Source organism: Pongo abelii, chromosome 4, assembly GCF_028885655.2.
Source record: "Pongo abelii isolate AG06213 chromosome 4, NHGRI_mPonAbe1-v2.0_pri, whole genome shotgun sequence".
Classification (NCBI taxonomy): domain Eukaryota; kingdom Metazoa; phylum Chordata; class Mammalia; order Primates; family Hominidae; genus Pongo; species Pongo abelii.
This window is the reverse complement of record NC_071989.2, coordinates 105693327-105717611: the sequence shown is the minus strand read 5'-3', so window position 1 is coordinate 105717611 and position 24285 is coordinate 105693327. Positions and strand designations below refer to the sequence as shown.

General features: G+C 36.4%; 2 long non-coding RNA genes across 2 annotated transcripts in view; both read right to left on the bottom strand.

The window, feature by feature from the left end:
* Window positions 1–24285, bottom strand: part of LOC112133515 (uncharacterized) — a 298342-nt gene that overhangs the window by 47529 nt on the left and 226528 nt on the right. The window lies entirely within an intron of this gene.
* LOC112133480 (uncharacterized) overlaps window positions 10008–24285 on the bottom strand; it is a 77418-nt gene continuing 63140 nt past the window's right edge. Inside the window, exon 3 of the long non-coding RNA XR_002915151.3 lies at window positions 10008–11361. This is a non-coding gene — a long non-coding RNA (uncharacterized LOC112133480). The remainder of the gene's footprint in view (window positions 11362–24285) is intronic.

Here is a 24285-nt window from a genome sequence, read left to right as displayed (position 1 = left end):
CATTTTACTATCATTAACCTCTAGAGAGTATATATAACCTGCAGAATATGAGATCTGAAATAATTAAATATGAAGTGATATAGTTTGAATATATGTCCCCACCAAATCTCATGTAGAATTGCAGTCCCCAGTGTTGAAGGTGAGACCTGGTAGGAAGTGTTTGAGTCATAGGGGTGGATCCTTCATATTCCTCGTGACAGTGAGTGAGTTCTCAGGAGACCTGGCTATTTAAAAGTGAAACTCAGAGTCCATTAAACCTCTTTTCTTTATAAATTACCCAGTCTCAGGTATGTCTTTATTAGAAACTTGAGAACAGATTAATACACCCTCCCTTTGATCCTGCTTTCACCATGTGAATTGCCTGCTCCCACTTCGTCTTCCACCACGAGTAAAATCTCCTTGAGGCCTCCCTAGAAGCCAAGCAGATGCTGGCACCATGCTTCCTATACAGCCTTCAGAACCATGAGCCAATTAAACCTCTTTTCTTTATAAATTACCCAATCTCAGGTATTTATAGTGATGCAAGAATGGCCTAACACAGAAAATTGGTAGTAAGGAATAGGGTATTGCTATAAAGATAACTGAAAATGTGGAAGAATTTTGGAACTGGGTAATGGGAAGAGGTTGGAAGACTTTGGAGGGCTCAGAAGAAGACAGGAAGATGAGGGAAAGTTTGGGACTTCTTAGAGACTGGTTAAACGATTGTGACCAAAATGCTGATCATGATATGGGCAGTGAAGTCCAGGCTGCCAAGGTTTCAGATGGAAACAAGGAACATATTGAGAACTGGAGCAAAGGTCGTGCACATTATGCCTTAGCAAAGAGCTTAGCTGAGTTCTTCTTCCACCCTGGGGATCTGCAGAAGGTTGAACTTCAAAGTGATGATTTAGGTAGCTGGGCACAGTGGCTCATGCCTGTAATCCCGGCACTTTGGGAAGCCAAGGAAGGTGGGTCACTCGAGCGCAGGAGTTTGAGACCAGCCGGGGCAACTTCGTGAATCCCCATCTCTACCAAAAATACAAAAATTAGCCAGGCATGGTGGCATGTACCTGTGGTCCCAGCTACCTGAGAGGCTGAGGAGGGAGGATCACTCTGGAAGGCAGAAGTTGCAGTGAGCTGAGATCATGCCCCTGCACTCTAGCCTGGGTGACAGAGTAAGACCCCATCTCAAAAAAAAAAAAAAAAAAAAAAAAAGTGATGATTTAGTGTATCTGTTTGAAGAAACTTCTGAGCAACAAAGCATTCAAGATATAGCCTGGCTGCTTCTAACAGCCTATGCTCAGATGCAGGAGCAAGGAAATGACTTAAAATTGGAAATTATATTTAAATAAGAAGCTGAGCATAAAAGTTAGAAAAGGTTGCAGGCTGGGCATGTGGTAAAAAAGAAAAGCCCAATAATGGGGAAGGAATTTAGGCAGGCTGCTGAGCAATCAATTGCTAGAGGAATTTGCATAACTAAAAAGGAGTCAAACACTAACAGCCAAGACAATGGGAAAAAGACCTAGAAGGCATTTTAGAAATCTAACAGGCAGGCTTTCCCATCACAGGCCCTGAGGCCTAGGGGGAAAGAATGGTTCAGGGGCCAGGGCCCAGCTGCCCTGCACTGCTCCCCACATTCAGGATGTTCCAGCTCCAGCTTCAGCTCAGAGGACTCCAGATGTAGCTTGGGCCACAGCTCTGGAGGCTGCAAACCTTAAGACTTGGCAGATTCCATGTTGTGTTAAACCTGCAGGTGCACAGAATACAAGAGTTAAAGAGGTTGGGCAGAATTTCAGAGGATATTCAAATTTCAGAGGATGTATGGAACAGCCTTGGTGTCCAGGAAGGAGCCTGCTACAGGGGTAGAGCCCTCACAGAGAACCTCTACTAATGCAGTTCAGAGAGGAAATGTGGGGTCAGAGCCCACAGATTCATAGGTAAAAGGAACTTGACTCGTCTCAGATGACACTTTGAACTTTTGAATTAATGCTGAAATGAGTTAAGATTTTGGGAGATGATTGGGAAGACATGATTGTATTTTGCAACGTGAGAAGGATATGAGATTTGGGAGCCAGGGTTGGAAAGATGTAGTTTGAATAGATGTCACTGTTGAATCTCATGTTGAATTTTAATCCCTATGTTGAAGGTAGGGTATGGTGGGAGGTGCTTGGGTCATGGTAGTGGATATCTCATAGTTTGGTGCTATCCTCATGATAGTGAGCAGGTTCTCAGGAGATCTGTTCATTTAAAAGTGTATGGCACCTCCCGCCCGTCTTACTCCTGCTTTCACCAAGTGAAGTGCCTGCTCCTTCTTTGCCTTCCACCATGAAAGCTGAGCAGAGGCTGGTATGAGGCTTCCTATACATCCTGCAGAATATGAGTCAAGTAAACCTCTTTTCTTGATACATTACCCAATCTGAAGTACTTCTTTATAGCAATATAAGAAAGGCCTAACACAGAACACCCTTAAAGACTTCACAAGGAGGATTAGTGTTGGTACTTCTCAGAAAGTACTCTAGCATCCATACTTCTACTTGCTGTTAGATCAATTTCAAGTCATATCCTAACCAGAAATGTTCTCAGCTTACCAAAAGCCGAGATGGAAATATCCCACCTTTTTGCTCAGCACAGTGATAGAGAACATCATTACATAATACTGAGCTCTTAATTAGAGAGAAAACTTCAGAGTCCTATACACAGAGAGGAAGCTGATCTCAGCTAAAGCATATTTAAGTGTGGATAACTAGAGGTTTTGCTGAAAGTTAAAATATTTAAAAGCAAAAGAAAGGTGTGAAAATTTGTCTTGGAATTATTAAAAATAACTTCATAAAAGAAAACAGCATCATAAACAAGTAGAGAATTAGACAGTGGTGGGGAGACATAGCAGAGGAGTAGCTGAGGTGAGATAATATAAGAGAAAAGGGTGCCTCTCTGAACCTATCCTGCCATATCCAGGGGCTTCTTGACTAAAAATGAATAAATAAACAAATGCCATTTGTCTGAGTAGAAGAGACAATTATCTTGGCCATGCCTAGTGAAACATTTCACTACTTCCTTTATGATGCATTATCTGGAAGCATACTTTAGCTTACCATAGAGAAATGCATGTATACATTCTCATTGTTAGTATGGCTTACTCATTTATAGTTAATAGGCTAATGGGCCTAGATATTTTGTATATATATATATATATATATATATACACACATATATATGTGTGTATGTGTGTATATATATACAAACATAAATATGTCTGTATATATTCAATAATATATGTATATATGTATATGAACATATTTGTATATATTACATACATATAGAACATATACACATATATAATAAATATGTACACACATATGTAGATGTGTGTACATATATAATATACGCATATATTTGTGTACATATTATATGAACATATATTAGTGTGTGTATATATGTATATACTATTGAATCACCTCAGGTACTGTTAAAGATGAATTTATTCTGACAGTTCTTCCAAGATGTTGTTGTGCAGAGTGGGGAAACAATCTGGAGCACTCATCAAATGTTAATTGAGGTGATATACGTCTATAACTGAGTTCTTGAAACACAATAAGCAATGCACATGTGGTGCCTATTACCGCTACTTAAAATTTAAAATAGGGAATTATGTTTTTCTACCAAAGAATATCTAATAATAGCTAACATTTGTTTAATTAACAAATAGTTTTGAGCCCTTATTGTTGTTGGATTTTTTTTGTTTGTTTGTTTGTTTTCGCCAGGCAGGGTGGGAAGGGGGTTATTTCACTTCCCTTTCCTGTACAAGTTTTATATAATCAAATATTTTAAAGAGTGCTGCTTTACTGTGATCACTGCTGCACCTACTGCTTTCTATGGATTATCTCAGGTAATTATTCCACAATGCTAAGGTGTGGGTTTGAATCCAGATGAAAAAACTGAAACAGACATCAAAATTATGTATTGTTAGTGGCAGAACTGAGATAAGAAGACTGGATTCCCTAACTTAAGAGCCCAAGCTTCTAAGCAAGGAATCAGTGATTACTACCTCCTTACAATGCCACTTCAGGCAGAAAAAAAGAGACCTGTAGTAGCTTTGGGTTCCATGGCATATCAATTACAGAAAAATACTATGTATATGGAAGCTCTCTGCAAAAGTTTGTAGTCCATTACTGATACACACTAATATTTTCACACTAACTTGTTGAATTAATCAAATCCCTAAAGGCATAAAGAGACACATACATTTTCAGTGACTAAATAATTTTCTGAACAAATAAAATCCTTATTCATGTGTTAACAGGTATAAACCAAAATCTGTTTGATGTGGATAATTTGTAAATACTTTTTTTAGTATTGTTTCTCCACGAAGGCATGGTTTTATGAACCTAGATGTTACTTTCTGCAAACTCCTCAGTGTAAAAAAGCAATCCAGAAGACCAGATCATAACTTTGAAGCATAAGAATGTCAAATTCATTTTTAAATGAATGAGTAATAAGTGTTTTCTTTTTCTGGGCTAAATTGTGTCCTCTCCAAGTTTATATACTGAAGCCCTAACCATAGTACCTCAGAATGTGAGTGTGGAGATAGGCTCTTTAAAGAGATGATTAAGTTAAAATTAGATCTTTAGTGTGAGTTCTAATATAAACTGACTGCTGTCTTTATAAGAAAAAAAGTTAGACGCACAAAGAGACACCAGGGATATGTATGCATAGAGAAAAGTCCATGTGAGGACATAACCAGAAGGTGGCCAAACTGCAAGCCAAAGAGAGAGGCTTCAGAAAAAAACAACCCTGCTGACACCATGCTCTTAGACTTCCAGCTTCTACAATTCTGAAATAAATTTCTGTTGTTTAAGCCTCCAAGTCTCTGGTATTTTGTTATGGCAGTCCTAGCAGACAAATATACTTCTTTGCTGTCATTACCCAAAATTAAAATTCCTTATATCTGTGCATTTAAAAAAATGGATTGATTAATTCGGAAAAGGTAAAGTGAGGGAGGACATGGTGGAAAAGCCATTATATTGACAATTCAATAGCATATATGTCAAAGGAATCATTTCCTAGCTAATTGTTTCTCTTTTTTCAACTGGTTTTATTAATCTTTAAAATTGAACCCAGGGAATGTTATTTTGTTTAAAAAATACAAATCTTATACAAACAAAATTTGATAAATCCAGGCTCTGTGAGTGACCAAGTAGATGAGATATCTCTGCACAATTTTATTAAAATCTCTCAACCAAGCCATTTAAGGTAATCAGAAACACAACTCTAACAGTTAACTCGATTTTGATTTTTTAACTCTGTTAAAAGAAAAACTTCAGCTGAATTAAATTTAACGGAGTTGAATTGAACACGTATGGACCAATGGAACAGAACAGAGCCCTCAGAAATAATGCTGCCTATCTACAACTATCTGATCTTTGACAAACCTGACAAAAACAAGAAACGGGGAAAGGATTCCCTATTTAATAAGTGGTGCTGGGAAAACTGGCTAGCCATATGTAGAAAGCTGAAACTGGATCCCTTCCTTACACCTTATGCAAAAATTAATTCAAGATGGATTGAAGACTTACATGTTAGACCTAAAACCATAAAAACCCTAGAAGAAAACATAGGCAATACCATTCAGGACATAGGCATGGGAAAGGACTTCATGTCTAAAACACCAAAAGCAATGGCAACAAAAGCCAAAATTGACAAATGGGATCTAATTAAACTAAAGAGCTTCTGCACAGCAAAAGAAACTACCATCAGAGTGAACAGGCAACCTACAGAATGGGAGACAATTTTTGCAATCTACTCATCTGACAAAGGGCAAATATACAGAATCTACAATGAACTCCAACAAATTTACAAGAAAACAACAAACAACCCCATCAAAAAATGGGTGAAGGATATGAACAGACACTTCTCAAAAGAAGACATTTATGCAGGCAAAAAGACACATGAAAAAATGCTCATCATCACTGGCCATCAGAGAAATGCAAATCAAAACCACAATGAGATATCATCTCACACCAGTTAGAATGGCAATCATTAAAAAGTCAGGAAACAACAGGTGCTGGAGAGGATGTGGAGAAATAAGAACACTTTTACACTGTTGGTGGGACTGTAAACTAGTTCAACCATTGGGGAAGACAATATGGCGATTCCTCAGGGATCTAGAACTAGAACTACCATTTGACTCAGCCATCCCATTACTGGGCATATACCCAAAGGATTATAAAACATGCTGCTATAAAGACACATGCACACGTATGTTTATTGCGGCACTATTCACAATAGCAAAGACTTGGAACCAACCCAAATGTCTAACAATGATAGACTGGATCAAGAAAATGTGGCACATATACACCACGGAATACTATGCAGCCATAAAAAACGATGAGTTCATGTCCTTTGTAGGGACATAGATGAAGCTGGAAACCATCATTCTCAGCAAACTATCGCAAGGACATAAAACCAAACACTGCATGCTCTCACTCATAGGTGGGAATTGAACAATGATAACACATGGACACAGGAAGGGGAACATCACACACCGGGGCCTCTTGTGGGGTGGGGGAAGGGGGGAGGGATAGCATTAGGAGATGTATCTAATGTTAAATGATGAGTTAATGGGTGCAGCACACCAGCATGGCACATGTATACATATGTAACTAACCTGCACGTTGTGCACATGTACCCTAAAACTTAAAGTATAATAAAAAAAAAACAATTCACAAATCAGGCAGCCCCCAGAATCACAGCAGATTCAGAGAGACTCCAGGGGTACCTCGTGCACAGAACAAATTTATAGACAAGAAAAGCAAAGTGATGTACAGAAATTGGAAGTGAAGTACAAAAACAGCTGGATTGGCTACAGCTCGGCATTTGCCTTATTTGAACACAGTTTGAGCATTCAGCAGTGTATGACTGTTTGAAGTATGGCTGTTGAGATTGGCCAAGACTCAGCCACTGTTACAGGCACATACTCCTAAATTAAATTTTCAATCTTATCTACCTATTATGATAGATTGCAGTTCATCTACAAGGACTCAAATATAGAAGTATGGAGTCCTTCTCGGGCCATATTTAGTTTGCTTTAACAACTCTTACTGTAAATACAGAAGAGCAGGGCACATTAGTATAACCACTATGAAAAACAGTATCAAGATTCCTTAAAAAACTGAAAGTAGAACTACCATTTAATCCAGCAATCCTACTACTGGGGTAGCTACTCAAAGTAACTCAGGAATGGAAAACCAAATAAGTGTTTTCACTTATAAGTGGGAACTCAACTATGAGAATGCAAAGGCATGAGAATAATTAATGTAAAGGACTTTAGGGACTCAGGGGGAATGTTGGGGGTATGAGGGATAAAAAACTACATATTGGGTATGGTGTACACTGCTCAGGTGACAGGTGCACTAAAATCTCAGAAATCACCACTAAAGAACTTATCCATGTAACCAAAAACCAACTATATTCCCAAAAGCATGGAAATAAAAATTTTTAAAAATCAGCTGATGTAATTTTGCAATAAATTATCAGATTCTCCTGGCAAGGCTTCTTTTCATAAATTTGTCAAAGAAAAATGTAATCTGATTAGAAGAAACCCTTCTAACTGCAACTAAAATAAGTAAAACACTGTTGCTGCTGTAATAAGGTAAGCCAAAGGGTGATATGAAAAAACATGTACTCATAATACCCTATGTAGAGAATTAGTATTAAAATGCTCATTAAACTTATATTTGGAAGAATTTTTCAGGATTTCTGGGAATAAAAGCATATTCCAGTGAGTAACAAACAACAGCCTAAAATATGGTGGTGACAACCAAAATGAGTAACTGAGGCATAATAAATCTTAAATCATCAAGGTTTATTGAGCCAGCCTGAGGGTGCACCCGGGAAAAACTCAAGTCACAGGCACATGTGGCTGTTTTGTCCAAAGAGGTTCTCCAGAGGTTTAGTATTTGTATATTTTATTTAAAAAGTGGGGAGGAGGGCAGCAGTGAAAGGAATAAAAACATACTGGTGAGACTTAAGTTGGTGTTTGGTAAATCTACTTTTTACATAAGATAAAGTCAACATTTGAAGAAAAGGAAATAGAGGAAGTGGACATCTCAGGGAGGGAAGAAGGAAGGATGAATCTCGTTTTGTCTTTGTTCTGTACCTGGCAAGACTTTTGAAAGAGCTGGTTTCTGTCTAGCCCTGAGGGAAGAAAGCCTAATGACAGTTAGCAAGGGAGTCGGGATATAACCCATGTCTGATCCCCCATCCCATCATGGTCACGAACTCAGCTTCCAAGGTTTCCATGAGGTTCCCCTTGACAAAGAGAGGGTTGGTTCAGTCCTCTGGGGGCTTAGAATTTTATTTTTGTTTCTCAGTGGGAAATTTGAAAAGACAAAAAATTATATTATGTCAAATTTTCTTTCTGGGTGACTTTGAATTCAACAATGTCAAAGCAAAGTATCTTCTCAAATCTTTATTTTTCAAACTACCTAGGAATTTTATTAGTAAGGCTAATTAGATGAATGTCTCTGTTTTAATATGCAAGTTTCTCTTCTTTCATTATGTTAAAAACTGAATAACATTTCGATTTTAGTGCATCAGGATTAAAAATAAATGTTAAATAGAGATTTTCGTCAGTTTTCAAGCAGATTAGACAATCAGTATTTCTCATCTAGAAATGCAACAAAGTAAAATACCAGAATTAGGCTTTCTGAAAAAGGACTTTTTCAGATACCAGACAGCAGTTACAGGATACACACATGAAGGGTCAAAGCAAGTGGAAATTGAGAACCAGGTACAAAAGGTATCTAAGAAAACTGTGTGGTCAAAATATAGAAGAATTAATTCAAAAGTTCAACTGTGTGGCAAACACCATTACATGAGCAGAGTTCGAAAATACAGGCCACACAAGGAACACCACTTACAAAAACCAGAGCAGAGCAGTTAAGAATATAGAGGTGAGGTAGCAAAAAAGATGCAGGTGCCTGAAGGCTGAGAGATAATATTGCAGAAAATTTCTCTATCAATTAGTTAGCTAGTGTCTTTTTTGGGTAAATAACAAACATAGTTTCAGAATTTCCATAAATCAGTACGTGGAGCGGTTAGGTAAATCTTGAGCATAAGGACTATGTCATATGTTCTATTTAATCCCCAGGGTATATTTAGCAAGGTGCCTATCACATAGGTAGTGCTCAATAAATGCTTGTTAAATAAGTGACACCAACCATGAACTTCCTGATGTCATAGTCTATGTTATATACCACTGTGCTATTCACAGCCCCAAGCACTGTGCTTGTCACAGCTCAGTGAATATTTGTTGAAGGGATGACAGTGATGGCAGTCTTCAAATATTGTCATGAAAGATTAATTTTGCAAGGTTTTCAGGGTGTCAAGCTGTCCCTAGCCTGCTCTGAAATTATTTACAAGGTTTGTAAATCCCACCCATTCTCATAGTGAGTTTTCAGTTCTTAGTCTCCTATTGAAAAGCTGCTTGCCAAAAATATATTTATTTCTCACTGGCTTTTTAACACTTGGGCTTATCAGCCATGTTGTTTATCAAATAATAAAATTAAATTTTACAGTTACTATTTTCTACCAGTAAATTTTGTTTTCTAATTCACCTATAATTGCCTTATACTTAAGATTTTTTGGATTCTAAAAGCTGTATTGATTGTAAATTATTTCTTGGATTAGAGAGTAATGCCACTTAGAAAATTAAAACCAGAACTATATTCAAGCACCTTAGACCAAAGTCCAATTTTAAGGCAGTTCTACAAAGCTGAGGTTATGAGTCATGGGCTCAATTTTCACTTTAACCAGTTAGTTTCATACTCTACCCTTCATCTCAGGCATCTTTTTGGCAGCTATGTATTGTTTACCATCAATGACTTAAGGTATAAAATGTGAATGTCAGTAGTGAATATCCATTTTCACTAAAGAAAAAAAATCAAATTGAATGTCCCATTGATGTTAGAGCAATAGCTTCATTTAAATAAATGAAGTGCAGCACATACAATGTCTCAAAAGCACATTTATTCTGTTTGCAGTGAGCTTATCAATTTATTGATAGACCTTGGTACAATATGAAATACAGGAGGACTCAGAAGATGGGCAAAATAATTAATGAAAAATGTTTTCTTTTACATAAGTAAATAATGTTATAGATCTTCGCAGTACATTGGAAGCACACTCTCTTTTATATAAAGAAATGAGTAAACCTTGGGAAAGTCATTTTATAAAACTTTCTGTCTTCTTTGGTGCTGTTTGTTTTACATTCTATGAAACAGTGCATTTTGCTAACTAAAGAATACTAACGCTTCCTTCTTTTTCAAAGATTCTACTATTCTCCTAATTACATATTCAACTCACGTGTATGATTATATCCTGCCCAAAGTCTCTAATTAAGATGCTCAACATTATTCCAGTTCCATTATCCTTTAATTCTATATATCATTCTGATTTTTTTTTTCCCTGTGTCAGGACCTATGAACAGATCTGACAGTGAGACGGGAAAGGCAGGCTGGCTGTATGTAAGTCAGCTTGTCTATGCTGAGAGCATCCTTTGCCAACCTGCACAAGCACGGTTTGGTGAGAGTTGGACAATCGCTTGTCAGGCATTACTTTCAGTGTGCAATGAGGCAGAGATGAGCCACTTTGTAATATAAAAACAAATGATTAACTGGCAAATAAACCCAGAAAATGAAATAAACCAAACCTGACAATACAGTTTAAGTGTCTCAGGTAGGAAAGATAGCACGGCATGTCATATTATTGATTTTAATTAGCAGGTAGAGTGGACTGAAAAGAAACAAAAGGAACGTCCTTCATAAACAAAAGGTTTTGCTACAATGATTGGTTAAGATTTGCTCCAGTTTTGTAAGGCCAGCATTTAGGGCACATAATCTAAGTTGTCTGTCTTCTTTCTCTCTTTCTTCCCCCTTCAACTGTTCTTTCCCTCTTACTTTTTCAAATATAGCTAATTGGGGGATGAAGTGGTAGACACAGGCACAGGGGGCTTAGAAGAAAGAGATTGTGCTATGTATCTGGGTGTTGTGGGTTGGTTGTATCCTGTCTCCCTGCCCCTCACAAAATTCCTATATTGACGCATTAATCTGTAATAGTTCAGAATGTGATGGTATTTGGAGATAAGGTCTTTAAAGAGGTAATCAAGTTAAAATGAGGTTATTAGGGTGGTCCTTTTTCCAAAATGACTACTGTCCTTATAAGAGGAGGAAATTTGGAAATAAATACAGAGGGAAGACATGAGAAGACACAGAGAGAATATAGCCAATGGCAAGCCAAAGGGAAAGTCCTGGAACAGATTCTTCCTCAAGGCCCTCAGGAACCAATCCTGCTGACATCTTGATCTTGGACTGTTAGCCTCCAGAACTGTGAGAAAATAAATTTCTGTTAGTTAAGCCACCGAGTCTGTGACACCTTTTTTATGGCAGCTCTAGCAAACTCATATACTGTTTTTTTACAGAATTAATACTTTATCCATCATCAGTAAGGCTGTACAGTTTTTTCAAGTGAGATTGTCTCCAGCTGAGAGTCAAAGTGTGTGCTTCTAATGCAAAAAGCACTGTACCCTCTGGTGCCTATATTGAACTGCTGAAGGCATTTTACAAGTGAGGCCTGTGTTGAATTTCTGAATATTAGTTATACCCTCATAGTGGTTTAATATCCCTTTGGAAAAAAATCTGGTCATTTAAACTTGCCAGTAACTAAAATGGAGAAGGTATCCACGTAGATGACAAAACCTAAACAATTCTTCTGCCTCTAGGGAAGTAATCAAACCAGAAGTGGTTACTGTGGCAGGTTAAAGATGGTTACAAATTCTTGACCATTCCTACTACCCAGAGATGGAGATCATTTATGTACTTGCCAAATCTGGCTGAGCCAATAAAATATGATGGGAGTGACATTATGCCAGTTCCAGCCCAGTCTTTCGGAGGACTGGAGGCTTCCATTTCCTCCTTCTTGAATGGCAGTCACCATGTAAGAAATCCAACTCCTCTGAGACTGCCATGCCGTGGGAAGCCCACCCTAGCTTCACAGGGTGAGAAGGGCATGTGGACAAGCCTGAGTCACCACATATGTAGGAGAAATCTTTGTAGCTCTTCCCACCATCACAGCCATTATCCAAGGATAGGGGAGTGACAGACTGTAGCCAACAGCACAAACTGAGGTCACACATATGGCCCTGCCTTTGTCAATTCAGGCTACTATAATGAAAGACCTTACACTGGGTGGATTATAAAACATTCATTTATCACAATTCTGGAGACTGAGAAGTCCAAGATCAAACTGCTGACAGTTTCAGTGTCTGGTGAGGGCCCACTTCTCAGTTCATACTCCCAAGAGCCCTGCCTCCAAATTCCATCACAATGGGAATACGATTTCAACATATAAATTTTGAAGAGACACAAACATTCAGTCCATAACAGGCCCCAAGCAAACCATTTTAGCCAATCCACAGGTGTATGAGTCACCCCAACTGACCCCACCTGACTCTATGAGGCAGAGGTGAGCTACCCTCCATGTTTCTGACCCTCAGACTCGGGAGCAGAGATTTGGAGTACTTTTTTATGCAGAAAAAGGTAATTGAAACAACTTAAATAAGCCATTGAGGCTTTATAAAGATGTACTTAGAAACAATTTTATGTCATGTATCTTGAATATAAATAGTTTTGTATCAGAGAAAAAGAAAGCATCTGTGAAACCAGATAAATGTTGACAGATTAGGAGCTCTCAAGTAAGTGTGAATTTTTATTTGATTCAGTTTCACTCTTGGGTTCTACAGTGTTAAATAGAACTTTCAATAGCATTAAGTTCTGTCACTAACTTGGGATCGTCTCTGTAAGGGAAGTTCATTAATGGATCCCTTTGGTCATGACCACAGCCCTTTGGACCTGGTAGGCAGCTTGGAGATTAGCTAGCTCAACTTAACTTTACCCAGCAGAAAGGAAGGCTTAGAGAGTTTAAGTGACTTGCCCAATGTCATAGGACCTATATTTGACTTGGGCAAGATCTCGGATCACCTGACATGCAAGGCAGAGCACAGAATCTACAATACAATTTTAATGAAACTTCTAAATTATTAAAGATGATCCTTTTAGTAATTCCCATATTTAAAAATTCTACAAAATTCAACATTAGGATGCACCAAGATCTTCATCTTTGTCCAGCACCTTATTGCCACTATGTGTGTGCATACATATACACACACACACGTGTGTATGTATATACACACACATACACACGTGTGTATGTATATACACACACATACATATATTTCAATATGTACTTGTTCCCAGTTTAACTTTTGCATGTGCATATATAAACATACAAATTGTTATAATATGGACATTTTTTCTGTGCATAATGTATTAGTGTCATGAAGTAGGGTACAAAACTTGGAGAACTTCTGGAAAGAGTTCAATGTAATGGAGATTGGTAAGCTATTAATATAATAAAGGCCACTTGTGTCAGGCATTACTGAATGAGAAAGACCTGCCCCATCAGTTTAAACCCAATCTTCAGAGGCTGCCAGCCATGTGCAACCAGAGATGACGTGTTCCACTGTGTAGCTGGAGCTCTGCCGATACTGTGATGGGAGTCAGTCGGGACCTCTGTGCAGAAAGACTGAAATTACTTCCACATTACAGTGAACACAAAAGAACAAAAACCTTATTAAACACAGATTTAGCTCATTATTCTATAAATCTCTCCCTGAAAACGAAGCTAATCCTTTGTCCCTGAATATTAAACACAGCACTGATATTATAGTGAAGATAGAGATAATACCCTCCTCTACGTCTTGGCTCACCTCTGTCATATCAATGAGGAAAACATGTAATTGCTGTGGCTAGTGCCTGTGAATAAGAGGAGCGGCCCACTAGATCTGGAGTCAGATTCCTCTATCTGGTTAGCTACACCATCTTTCCTGAAAAATCTTTCCAGACTGATCTTCACTCAAAAGGCCTTCAGCGCAAGTTAATCTGGGGTTTCAAGTTGCAAAGGTCTTGGATGGCAAACGTTATATTTGTGTTCTTTAGTAATTATATTTGACTGAAAACACATTTGCAACTGGCTCTGCACTCAGATTAGGAACTCCCCAGGGCCAGTGTCAACACCTCAGTCAGGCCCCTCAATTCACACAGTATTGGAGAGTAGCTTAGATTTATGCACATCTGCCTTTTTCCCCAATAAATGCATTTGTTCATGGATACAACAGAATCTCCTCTATTTCTGATGATGTTATGTGCTTAAACTTTTACTAAGTACCATTTTTCCCTTTTAGAGAGTTGGGTATGAATGTTTTGTATCAGGAGCTGTCCAGTAAAGTTTAGGACTAACTCAAACCTGGGTCTATTCCCAGACAAAGTTGAAAATGGAAAAAGTGTAATTCTTATAATAATTAGTCGTTGCCTTCATCCCTTAAACATAAAAGCGAAGTTTTTGATTGATATTTGGTATACGTGGTGGAAAGAAAGGAAAATTAATAACAATCAAGAGACAGAGAAAGAGAACAACAAAAAAGAAACAAGATAGAATTAACGAATAAGGGCTAGAAAACCAAGATGTTCTTAAATTCTAACTATGCTTATTTTCCTGTTGTCAGCTGCTTTATTACTGCCAAACGTTTTCTCCATCAGATTTTTTCCATTAAATATAATTGGTAACACAACACAGTAGGACTGGACAGATGAGGCTAATTTTATTCCCTTATCTAAATTCATACTCAATGTTCTAACAGCTGGGCTCATACAAATTAATCAAACAAATAGTGGCTCCAAATTTTTATTTATTTATTTTTTTTCAGATGTGAGATGGAAGGCAGCTTGCTAGGAACCAATCGTGGATATTGAAATCACATGTCAGAGTGGGAAAAAATTCCAAATGTCTTTACTAATGTTGCCTGTTTACCTATAAACCAATATAGATACAAAAGTAAATTCTCCTTATCAGGCTATTGCCATTTTCACAGAAGAATTTTCATTTTATGTTGAATTATATCCTCTATTTTTTGATATTTATTTAGGAAGAAGGTGACGAGTTAAAACTGCTGGTATTTCATCAACAGATCTAGACGTCTTTCAGGTCACAAGCAAAGAACGTAGGATTTTCTCACCCCTCATGGACTAATTTCTGCATAAATTACTGTACATTTTCCAGTCTCAAGGTTACTGTGCTTTTAGACAAATGAGATCAAGTAAAGTGGGAAAAGAAAGGCCTCAGGTCTGTATGTTCAGTGACACTGCACACAGAGTAGCTGTACTCATTATCAATTTCTTCCTATTCATCCAGTTAGCCTGGGGCAGATACCTGTACCATTTTCCCATGTATATATTACCTTTCCCAACTACCTATCTTCCTCTTTTCAGCTATTGTCAGTTTATAAACATCAGTTTTGAAGGACTATTTTAAAAACAACCTTTTTATTTAATTATGAAAGACTTTTTTATCATCTGGATTCTTATAATACACAATCAATAACAATCATTTTTAAATTTAAAAAATTATTAGATGTTGCAAATGATATACTGAAATAATTCGAATAAAATAAAAATGTCAGAAAGAAGATCAAATCCAGAAGCTAAAAATCAATAAATTGAAATGTATAAAGATATAAAAGTTCTCTCTGGAAAGTGTATCACATATCACAAAGTTTCACTTCATTTTTTTCTATTGATTTTGTAAAAATTACTGAGAAACTTGAATAATTCAATATAAAACTATGCAAAAGTATGAAAAAGTAGTTAACAGAAAAAGAAATTTGTGTAATGAACAAAACATAAATATTACTTCACCTATTAAAAAAGATCTAACTCAAATTGACTTATTGTTTTCATTTGTTGCATTAGTCAAAATCCAAAAGTTGAAAGGATCTACTCTTTCCCGCACCACTAAGCAATATGTTGGGGTGGTTAACGCCATGCAGCTGAACTGCTTGTGTTCATAGCGTAGCTTCATTATTTATCAGCCACATGATTTTGGCTAAGTGATTTAGCCACTGTACTGTGTTTCAGATCCTTCTCTTTAAAATATAGGGCTCGGCGTGGTGGCTCAGTCTGTAATCCCAGCACTTTGGGAGGCCGAGACGGGAGGATCACCTGAGTTCAGGAGTTCAAGACCAGCCTGGGCAGCAACATGGTGAAACCCTGTCTCTACTAAAAATACAAAGAAATTAGCCTGGTGTGGTGACACATGTCTGTAATCCGAGCTACTTGGGAGGCTGAGGCAGGAGAATCCCTTGAACCCGGTGGGCGGAGGTTGCAGTGAGCCGAGATTCTGCCATTGCACTCCAGTCTGGGCAACAGAATGAGACTTCGTCTCACAAAAAATAAATAAAAATTTAAAAAATAAAAATAAAGGCCAGGTGCGGTGGCTCACACCTGTAATCCCAGCACTTTGGGAGGCCGAGGCAGGCAGATCACGAGGTCAGGAGATTGAGACCATCCTGGCTAACATGGTGAAAACTCGTCTCTACTAAAAATACAAAAAATTAGCCAGGCATGGTGGCGGGCGCCTGTGGTCCCAGCTACTCGGGAGGCTGAGGCAGGAGAATGGCATGAACCCGGCCGGGAGACAGAGCTTGTAGTGAGCCAAGATCACACCACTGCACTCCAGCCTAAGTGACAGAGCGAGACTCCATCTCAAAAAAATAAAAAAAATAAAAAAAAAATATGTGTAGCAATATAGTGTCTAAAGCAGCGTGAGGATTAAATCAGTTAATACATGTCAAATGTCAACTATAGTAAGTTGTAAGTGTTTAGGAGTGACCACTCTGGAAAGTTAGCTATTGCTGTCTACTTTGGGAGACAAATTTTATACAACATATATACAAAAAAAATTAACACTGTTCATCAACATTTTAAATGACAACACTCCTTTACCTAAGAACTAAACTTCTGAAAACTTACCACATAGATTTGATAGAATAACAAAAATGAGATAGAAAAGATACAGATTGCAGCTTTCTCATTGCACAATATAGATCTAGCATTATAGCATATAAATGAGAAGAAATGTTTTGTCTAAGTAAGTTGAGACTTTAATATAATGGAAAGCTATACAGACTGAAGCTTTCAAAAAATGTGATAGAACCACCTAAGGATATGAAAAGAGTCCCCAAAGTGTCACTAAGTAAAAGAATAGATGTGTAAGATAGGATATGTGCATGGTCTCTTTTGTGTAAATAGAAGGACACATATTACACATAGTGGTATGTGTCTATTTTTATTTCGAAGAATAAACAGCAAATTAATCCTGGTTAGCTTTGCAGACAAGTACTAAGGAGGTGACGAAGATTTTCTTTTCATAATTTTATACCTTTCCTAAGTTTTTGAATTTTCTAATCAGTAAAAGTTCATGCTTCAATTTAAAATCACCAGAGATTATCTGGTAGGTGATATTGTAGTCTACTTTTATTAATTTTCAATATTAAGATATATTTGAGGGCAAAAAGAAATCTACCTAAACAACTTAAAAATTCTAAAAATGTGTTATGACAGTATCACATTTATTATTCTCTTTTAGAAACATAATCCAGTCTTTTCAGTTTAAATTTTTATAAACTAAGAGTATTATGTAATGTTATATGCAAAAAAGCAGTATATAAAGTTACATGTAGACTGATTACAACTAAATGGAATATTCATGTTAAAAAATGAATACTTGTTAAAAAAATCATCTTAAGAAATATATAAATATATGCAGAAGATATATGCAAGGTAAAAATTTATTACATTGGAGTAGTATTTTTAAAATAATTATTACCATACAAATATGAAAAATTATAGTTATATGTTCATATAATTTTATTGGTATGTCTAAATTTAAACCAATTCCTAATTAGAAAACCAATTAAGAAGAAGAAAGAGGCCATTTTGATAACAAAAATTGAAATCAGACATTTGATGACAGATAAGATCTTATATCAACCTCAGCATTTATGAAATGTATACGAAACATTGGTGGTTTAAACCAAACTTTGATTTAACTTTCAGGAATTGTTGTGTTTATAAAACAGACTTTCAGTTTGTACTCTTCAGACGGGCATTTGGTCAATATTGCAGTCGGGATATTTGCATGTTCACTTCTTCCACCAGCTCATAAGCTCCTTGAAGAGAGCAGCACAGAATTAATGCAAACATGAACTTTGGAGCCATATCCAGGTTTGTATCCCGGTTCCTTCCTTTTCTGGAAGGGGTGTGACCATGACCGGATTATTAACCTCTCTTAGCCTCTCAGCCTCATGTGTGAATGGAGGGACATTAAGCCTTTCTCACAAGATTTTCTAAAGCATGAAATGAAATGATATGTTAGTAGAAAAGCAATTAGTTCAAAATAAAGTACATACCCCCAAAATCTCAAAGCCTTTTCCCCTTTAAATATGTTGACATTGTCCCAAAGTCTTTTTAAATTATTAAACATAGTAGGTATTTAATTCATATTCTCCACATGATAGAATTAAGGGATCCTGTAGAACTTATATCTCTTTTATATTCAAGAAGCATAAAGTGGAGTTATCTTGGATCAATAGCAATAGTAAACTAATTTTTTTAAAACAAAACACCTATTCCAAAAATTGCTTGGCAATTTGATAAGCTGGCTAAAGATGAGATGGATTGGATGAGAAAAAAAAGATAAACTTTCTGCAAATTTGAAGAGAAATCCAGATGCTCTAGCCAGTGAAACAGTTGTCAATGATTTTGCCATTCATACCCCACCCCTTGAATGCATACCATAAAATGACAAAATGGTGTATTTTGTTTTCTTGAAAGCAATTAACTGTAAGTCCTGCACTGATGTTTATGTTAGATTCCCCAGACTCTAACAGAGGTAATGCTGGAATGTGGAAGGTAAAGAATGTGTAGATATGCTGAGTGTCAGTAGTGAGGGCCACATTTTCAGTAATGATGGTCTCAGTTCCTGCATTCACTGAAGCCAAAGCAAAGGAGTATGTGGGGTGGGAATCACTGGACACAGACAAAGTCTCTTTATTGATTGTTTTCTCAAAAGATTCTCAGCTTTTGGTAGTTTTTATAACAATAAAGGAAGCTAAAGAACGCTAATGAACACAACCAAAAATGCAGTTGATTGCATTGTCTTAAGTACAGAAACTAAAGCCTAGAGACTTCACTAAATAGATTTCCTCAACTAAAACCACCACATCCATAGATACTTTTTAAATAAAGATTAGTATCTTCCTTCCTTCCTTCCTTCCTTCTCTTTTTCTTTATTTCTTTCTCTTCTTTCTTTCTTTTTGAGAAGGGTTTCTCAGAGCATGGGTGTAGACTTTTATTGTGTTTAATCTCCATAATATGCTTATGTTGCTATTTTGGACTTACATCTATACTCTGTCACCCATGCTGGAGTGGCACAATCATAGCTCACTGCAGCCTTGAATTCCTGGGCTCAAGTGACCCTCCTGCCTCAGCCTCTGGAGTAGCTGGCACTATAGGTGCACACTATCACATCCAGCTAATTTTTTAAATTTTTGTAGAGACAGGGTCTCACTTTGTTGCCCAGGCTTAATTTCTATTTTCCAAGCAAAAAAAAATGTGTTTATTCTCACTAAAATGTCAACTTAAATGTTCTGAAATTATAATTCTGAGTGATTATCTTTCATTAAAATATACAAAATGTGAGACTAAGTAGCAGGAGGCCAAATTGCTGTATTAAAGATTACTCTCAACATTTTTATGATTGAATGTTTAGGCATAGAAGCTGTCTCTTAATTTATCAAAATAGGTATTATAGTGATCATTCTGTTTGGAACTTCATTTACTCTCTTCTCTAGTAGATTGGTATGCATAAATTATTTTAGCATTAAATCGTAGAATTTAAATGTTTGAAGGCAACCTGAAGATCATCTATTAAAGGACTCAGTTTCAGAAGGAAGAAACTGAGCTCCAAAGTAGGTAATGTTTTACAACTGTCAGTGGTGTGGCAGGACAAACACCAGGATCACCTCTCTCTTACTTTTATATTACATGTTTCCTAATAGCATTATTTTATTTAATTCTTTGAGATAGTCCTTTCAACTCTTTAAAAAGCCTGAAAAAAAAGGTCATAGAGATATAGAATACCAATATCCTGATTGAAGAAAATTTGGATGTAAGCCTGATTGCATTCACACAATATAAATACATCTTTGGAGAGTTAAACTTTGGAAAACAAATTTTTAACAAAATACATTTTACATTGTTAAACCAGGCCATCCATATAGCTATCAAAACTTAATTAATGCTAGGAAAGCTTTAAAGCAATAACAAATATTTAAATATATTTCTCTAGAATTATTTGATGCAATTTCTACACTAATAGCTCCCTCTTACACAGTACAAAACAAAATTGTTCTTTAAGAAAAGTCATTAGATAGCCTAATTTGTCTCAGAGAAGCCTGTGGTATCTGAGAGTTCATTGGTGACTTTTTCTTAGAAGTTTCTTTTTAAATTAGGGTTAGGATATTATAGAGTGTTAAGAACAATGTACTCATATTAGCCCTTTGTCAGATGAGTAGGTTGCGAAAATTTTCTCCCATTTTATAGGTTGCCTGTTCACTCTGATGGTATTTTCTTTTGCTGTGCAGAAGCTCTTTAGTTTAATTAGATCCCATTTGTCAATTTTGGCTTTTGTTGCCATTGCTTTTGGTGTTTTCGACATGAAGTCCTTGCCCATGCCTATGTCCTGAATGATAATGCCTATGTTTTCTTCTAGGGTTTTTATGGTTTTAGGTCTAACATTTAAGTCTTTAATCCATCTTGAATTGATTTTTGTATAAGGCGTAAGGAAGGGATCCAGTTTCAGCTTTCTACATATGACTAGCCAGTTTTCCCAGCACCATTAAATAGGGAATCCTTTCCCCATTGCTTGTTTTTCAGAATCTACAATGAACTCAAACAAATCTACAAGAAAAAAACAAATAACCCCATCAAAAAGTGGGCGAAGGACATGAACAGACACTTCTCAAAAGAAGACATTTATGCAGTCAAAAAACACATGAAAAAATGCTCACCATCACTGGCCATCAGAGAAATGCAAATCAAAACCACAATGAGATATCATCTCACACCAGTTAGAATGGCAATCATTAAAAAGTCAGGAAACAACAGGTGCTGGAGAGGATGTGGAGAAATAGGAACACTTTTACACTGTTGGTAGGACTGTAAACTAGTTCAACCCTTGTTGAAGTCAGTGTGGCGATTCCTCAGGGATCTAGAACTAGAAATACCATTTGACCCAGCCATCCCATTACTGGGTATATACCCAAAGGACTGTAAATCATGCTGCTATAAAGACACATGCACATGTATGTTTATTGCGGCATTATTCACAATAGCAAAGACTTGGAACCAACCCAAATGTCCAACAATGATAGACTGGATTAGGAAAATGTGGCACATTTACACCATGGAATACTATGCAGCCATAAAAAATAATGAGTTCATGTCCTTTGTAGGGACATGGATGAAATTGGAAATCATCATTCTCAGTAAACTATCGCAAGAACAAAAAACCAAACACCGCATATTCTCACTCATAGGTGGGAATTGAACAATGAGAACACATGGAAACAGGAAGGGGAACATCACACACTGGGGACTGTTGTGGGGTGGGGGGAGGGGGGAGGGATAGCACTGGGAGATATACCTAATGCTAGATGACGAGTTAGTGGGTGCAGCGCACCAGCATGGCACATGTATACATATGTAACTAACCTGCACATTGCGCACATGTACCCTAAAACCTAAAGTATAATAATAAAAAAAAAAAAAAGAACAATGTGCTCATAACGTAAGACTATGTGCTTGGTATTCCTGAGACAGAAGTAGTAGATAGGCACTGTCCAAATGTTTAGGATTCTAGATGTTGCCCCTTGCTTTCATTAGATTACAGTCCAGCAGGAAGCCTGACATGTAAATAATGAATTCAGTGAAGTGTCATGTCCGAAGTATGCCCAATGGACAATTAGGTCTAAAATTAGAGAACAGTTGAATATATCTGTCTTTTAACTTCTCTCAGTTCAATTTTCCTCAACTATAAAATAAGATTAGATTGCATCAATGCTGGACTCTAACCTAAACTCTAGTATCTGTTGGTTTTATGAGTAAGTATTTCCAGTTTTACATAAAATTAGTCCAAATCAAATAAAACTCTTTATACATTAGACAAGTCCCTGTGCGGACCAATTTTTCATCAGAATAGTTCAGAAGCCTAGTATTATCTTCTTTAAAGGGAACGCTTCCTTCATCTATGACTATATAACCCAGTTTATTACATATCAGGGCTAATATAAAAAAGGTCACAGGTATGTTCTCTACCTTTAAGCCAGTCAGTTTCATTTGGTTCACAATTATAAACTTTTTGTTATCAGCCAACTGACTTACATATGCATGCCCATAGTGTTATAAAAATGACCCTTCAGGAAAGTGAAGATGGATTAATGTCACTCTCTTACCATTTTCAGCAAAAGCACTGTAAGTCACGTCTCTACTTCCAGACATGTGGGAAGTTCTCCCTGTTGTTGATTTTTTTTGTTTGTTCTCCTATTATATATGAAAATGGTACAGAAGAAAAAACTTTGGTGTATGTAATTGTCATGATTCTGTTTAGTCTAGAAATTATTTGAGAAACAAGTCATTATGTTAGTCAGTGGAATTCTGTTTTCCCTATGAGTATACTTTAGAGCAGGCAAATATGCTCTCTAAAATTGATAAGTCCAAAATAGCAATATAAGCATATTACTTCAGAATATGGAGAATTAAACACCATAAAAATCTAGACAGTTGAAATTGGTTTAATCTTTGGGGAGTAACTGGGGCTAAATTAAGGTAGAACAATGAAGTTTTGCATTTAAATATGAGCCTTCAGTACTGTTTTATTTTAATTGTGTGTTATAATGTAACACAAATTACATTATGACATTGTATGTGCAAACCAACAACAATGTCGAGTAAAGAAGTAGAATTTGACCCATAAAGATAGAAAATAAGAAAAATACTTGGTCTTGCATAAAAGTCACAGATGTTAGTCCTTCCTAAATTAGAAAAATAAAAGGGGAGGGTGGTGCTGTGTGAGGGAATTTAACTAAACCCCAATAGAAATTGTTCAAAGGCAGGCACTTAAAATATAAATAAAGAGATGAGAATAGCCCACTATAAACCAGCTTGAGCTATATGAAGGGGAGAAAAACACTGTCATTGATTGTAATATAATAGGCTATCTCATAATACCGAGAATAATATAAAATCAAGTTTAAGGGACTAAATAATCAGGGAACTCTTAGAAATCTCTACAGCAGAAATTTGTGGATCTTCATTCTACAACAAGCTTGTCTATCCCACATCCCTTGGCCCGCACATGACCCAGCATGGCTTTAAATGCAGACCATCACATATTTGTAAACTTTCTTATAATATTATGGATTTTTTGTGTGTGACTTTTTTTTTTTTTAGCTCATCAGCTATCATTAATGTTAGTGTATTTTATATGTGGCCCAAGACAATTCTTCTTCCAATGTGGCCCAAGGAAGCCAAAAGATTGGACACTGCTGCTCTGCAGCCTCACCTTTACCTTGGTTTAGGTATTAACAAGAGTTATTGTGAAAGACAACCGGAGAAAGAGTAAGAGAGAGAGCACATAAGCAGCAATGGCACAAACTTTTACTCAAACCTGCTTAGGATCCAGATTGAAACAAACCAATTTAAAAAGATAAACTGAAAAAAATGAGAAAATCTTTAATGCTATCTAATATTAGATAATATCAACAAATAATTTCTTTAATTTTACAAGATGTTAATAATATCATAGTGGTTATGGTAGAAAATGTTTTTATCTTTTGGAGATAATACTGAATTATGTATGGATATGTCATGATATCTAGTATGTGTTTTAAAATACTCTAGCCCAAATGGAGAAACTAAAAAAATCATAATAGAGAAGAAAAAATAAACTTTAAAAATGTGGAAAAATTGTGATGGTTGAATGTAGCTGAATTGTGTATAGGGATTAATTATACTATTTTTATCTATGTTTGCATATTTTAAATTATTTATAATAAAGCATTTTTAAAATCTCGCTGAAAATGAGCCCAGATACTAAATAAATAATACAGAAAGATTATGAATACTAATAAATATCTCAGGGAAAACACAAATAAATAGCCTGCATAAAACTGGTTCTGAAACAAAAGCAGGAAGAAATATGATCAGAACTGGTGGATATGAAAAATCATTTTTAAAGTCTTTTGGAAATAAAACTAAATCACAAAATCAATAAGCAGGATAAATTCTAGGCTGTAGA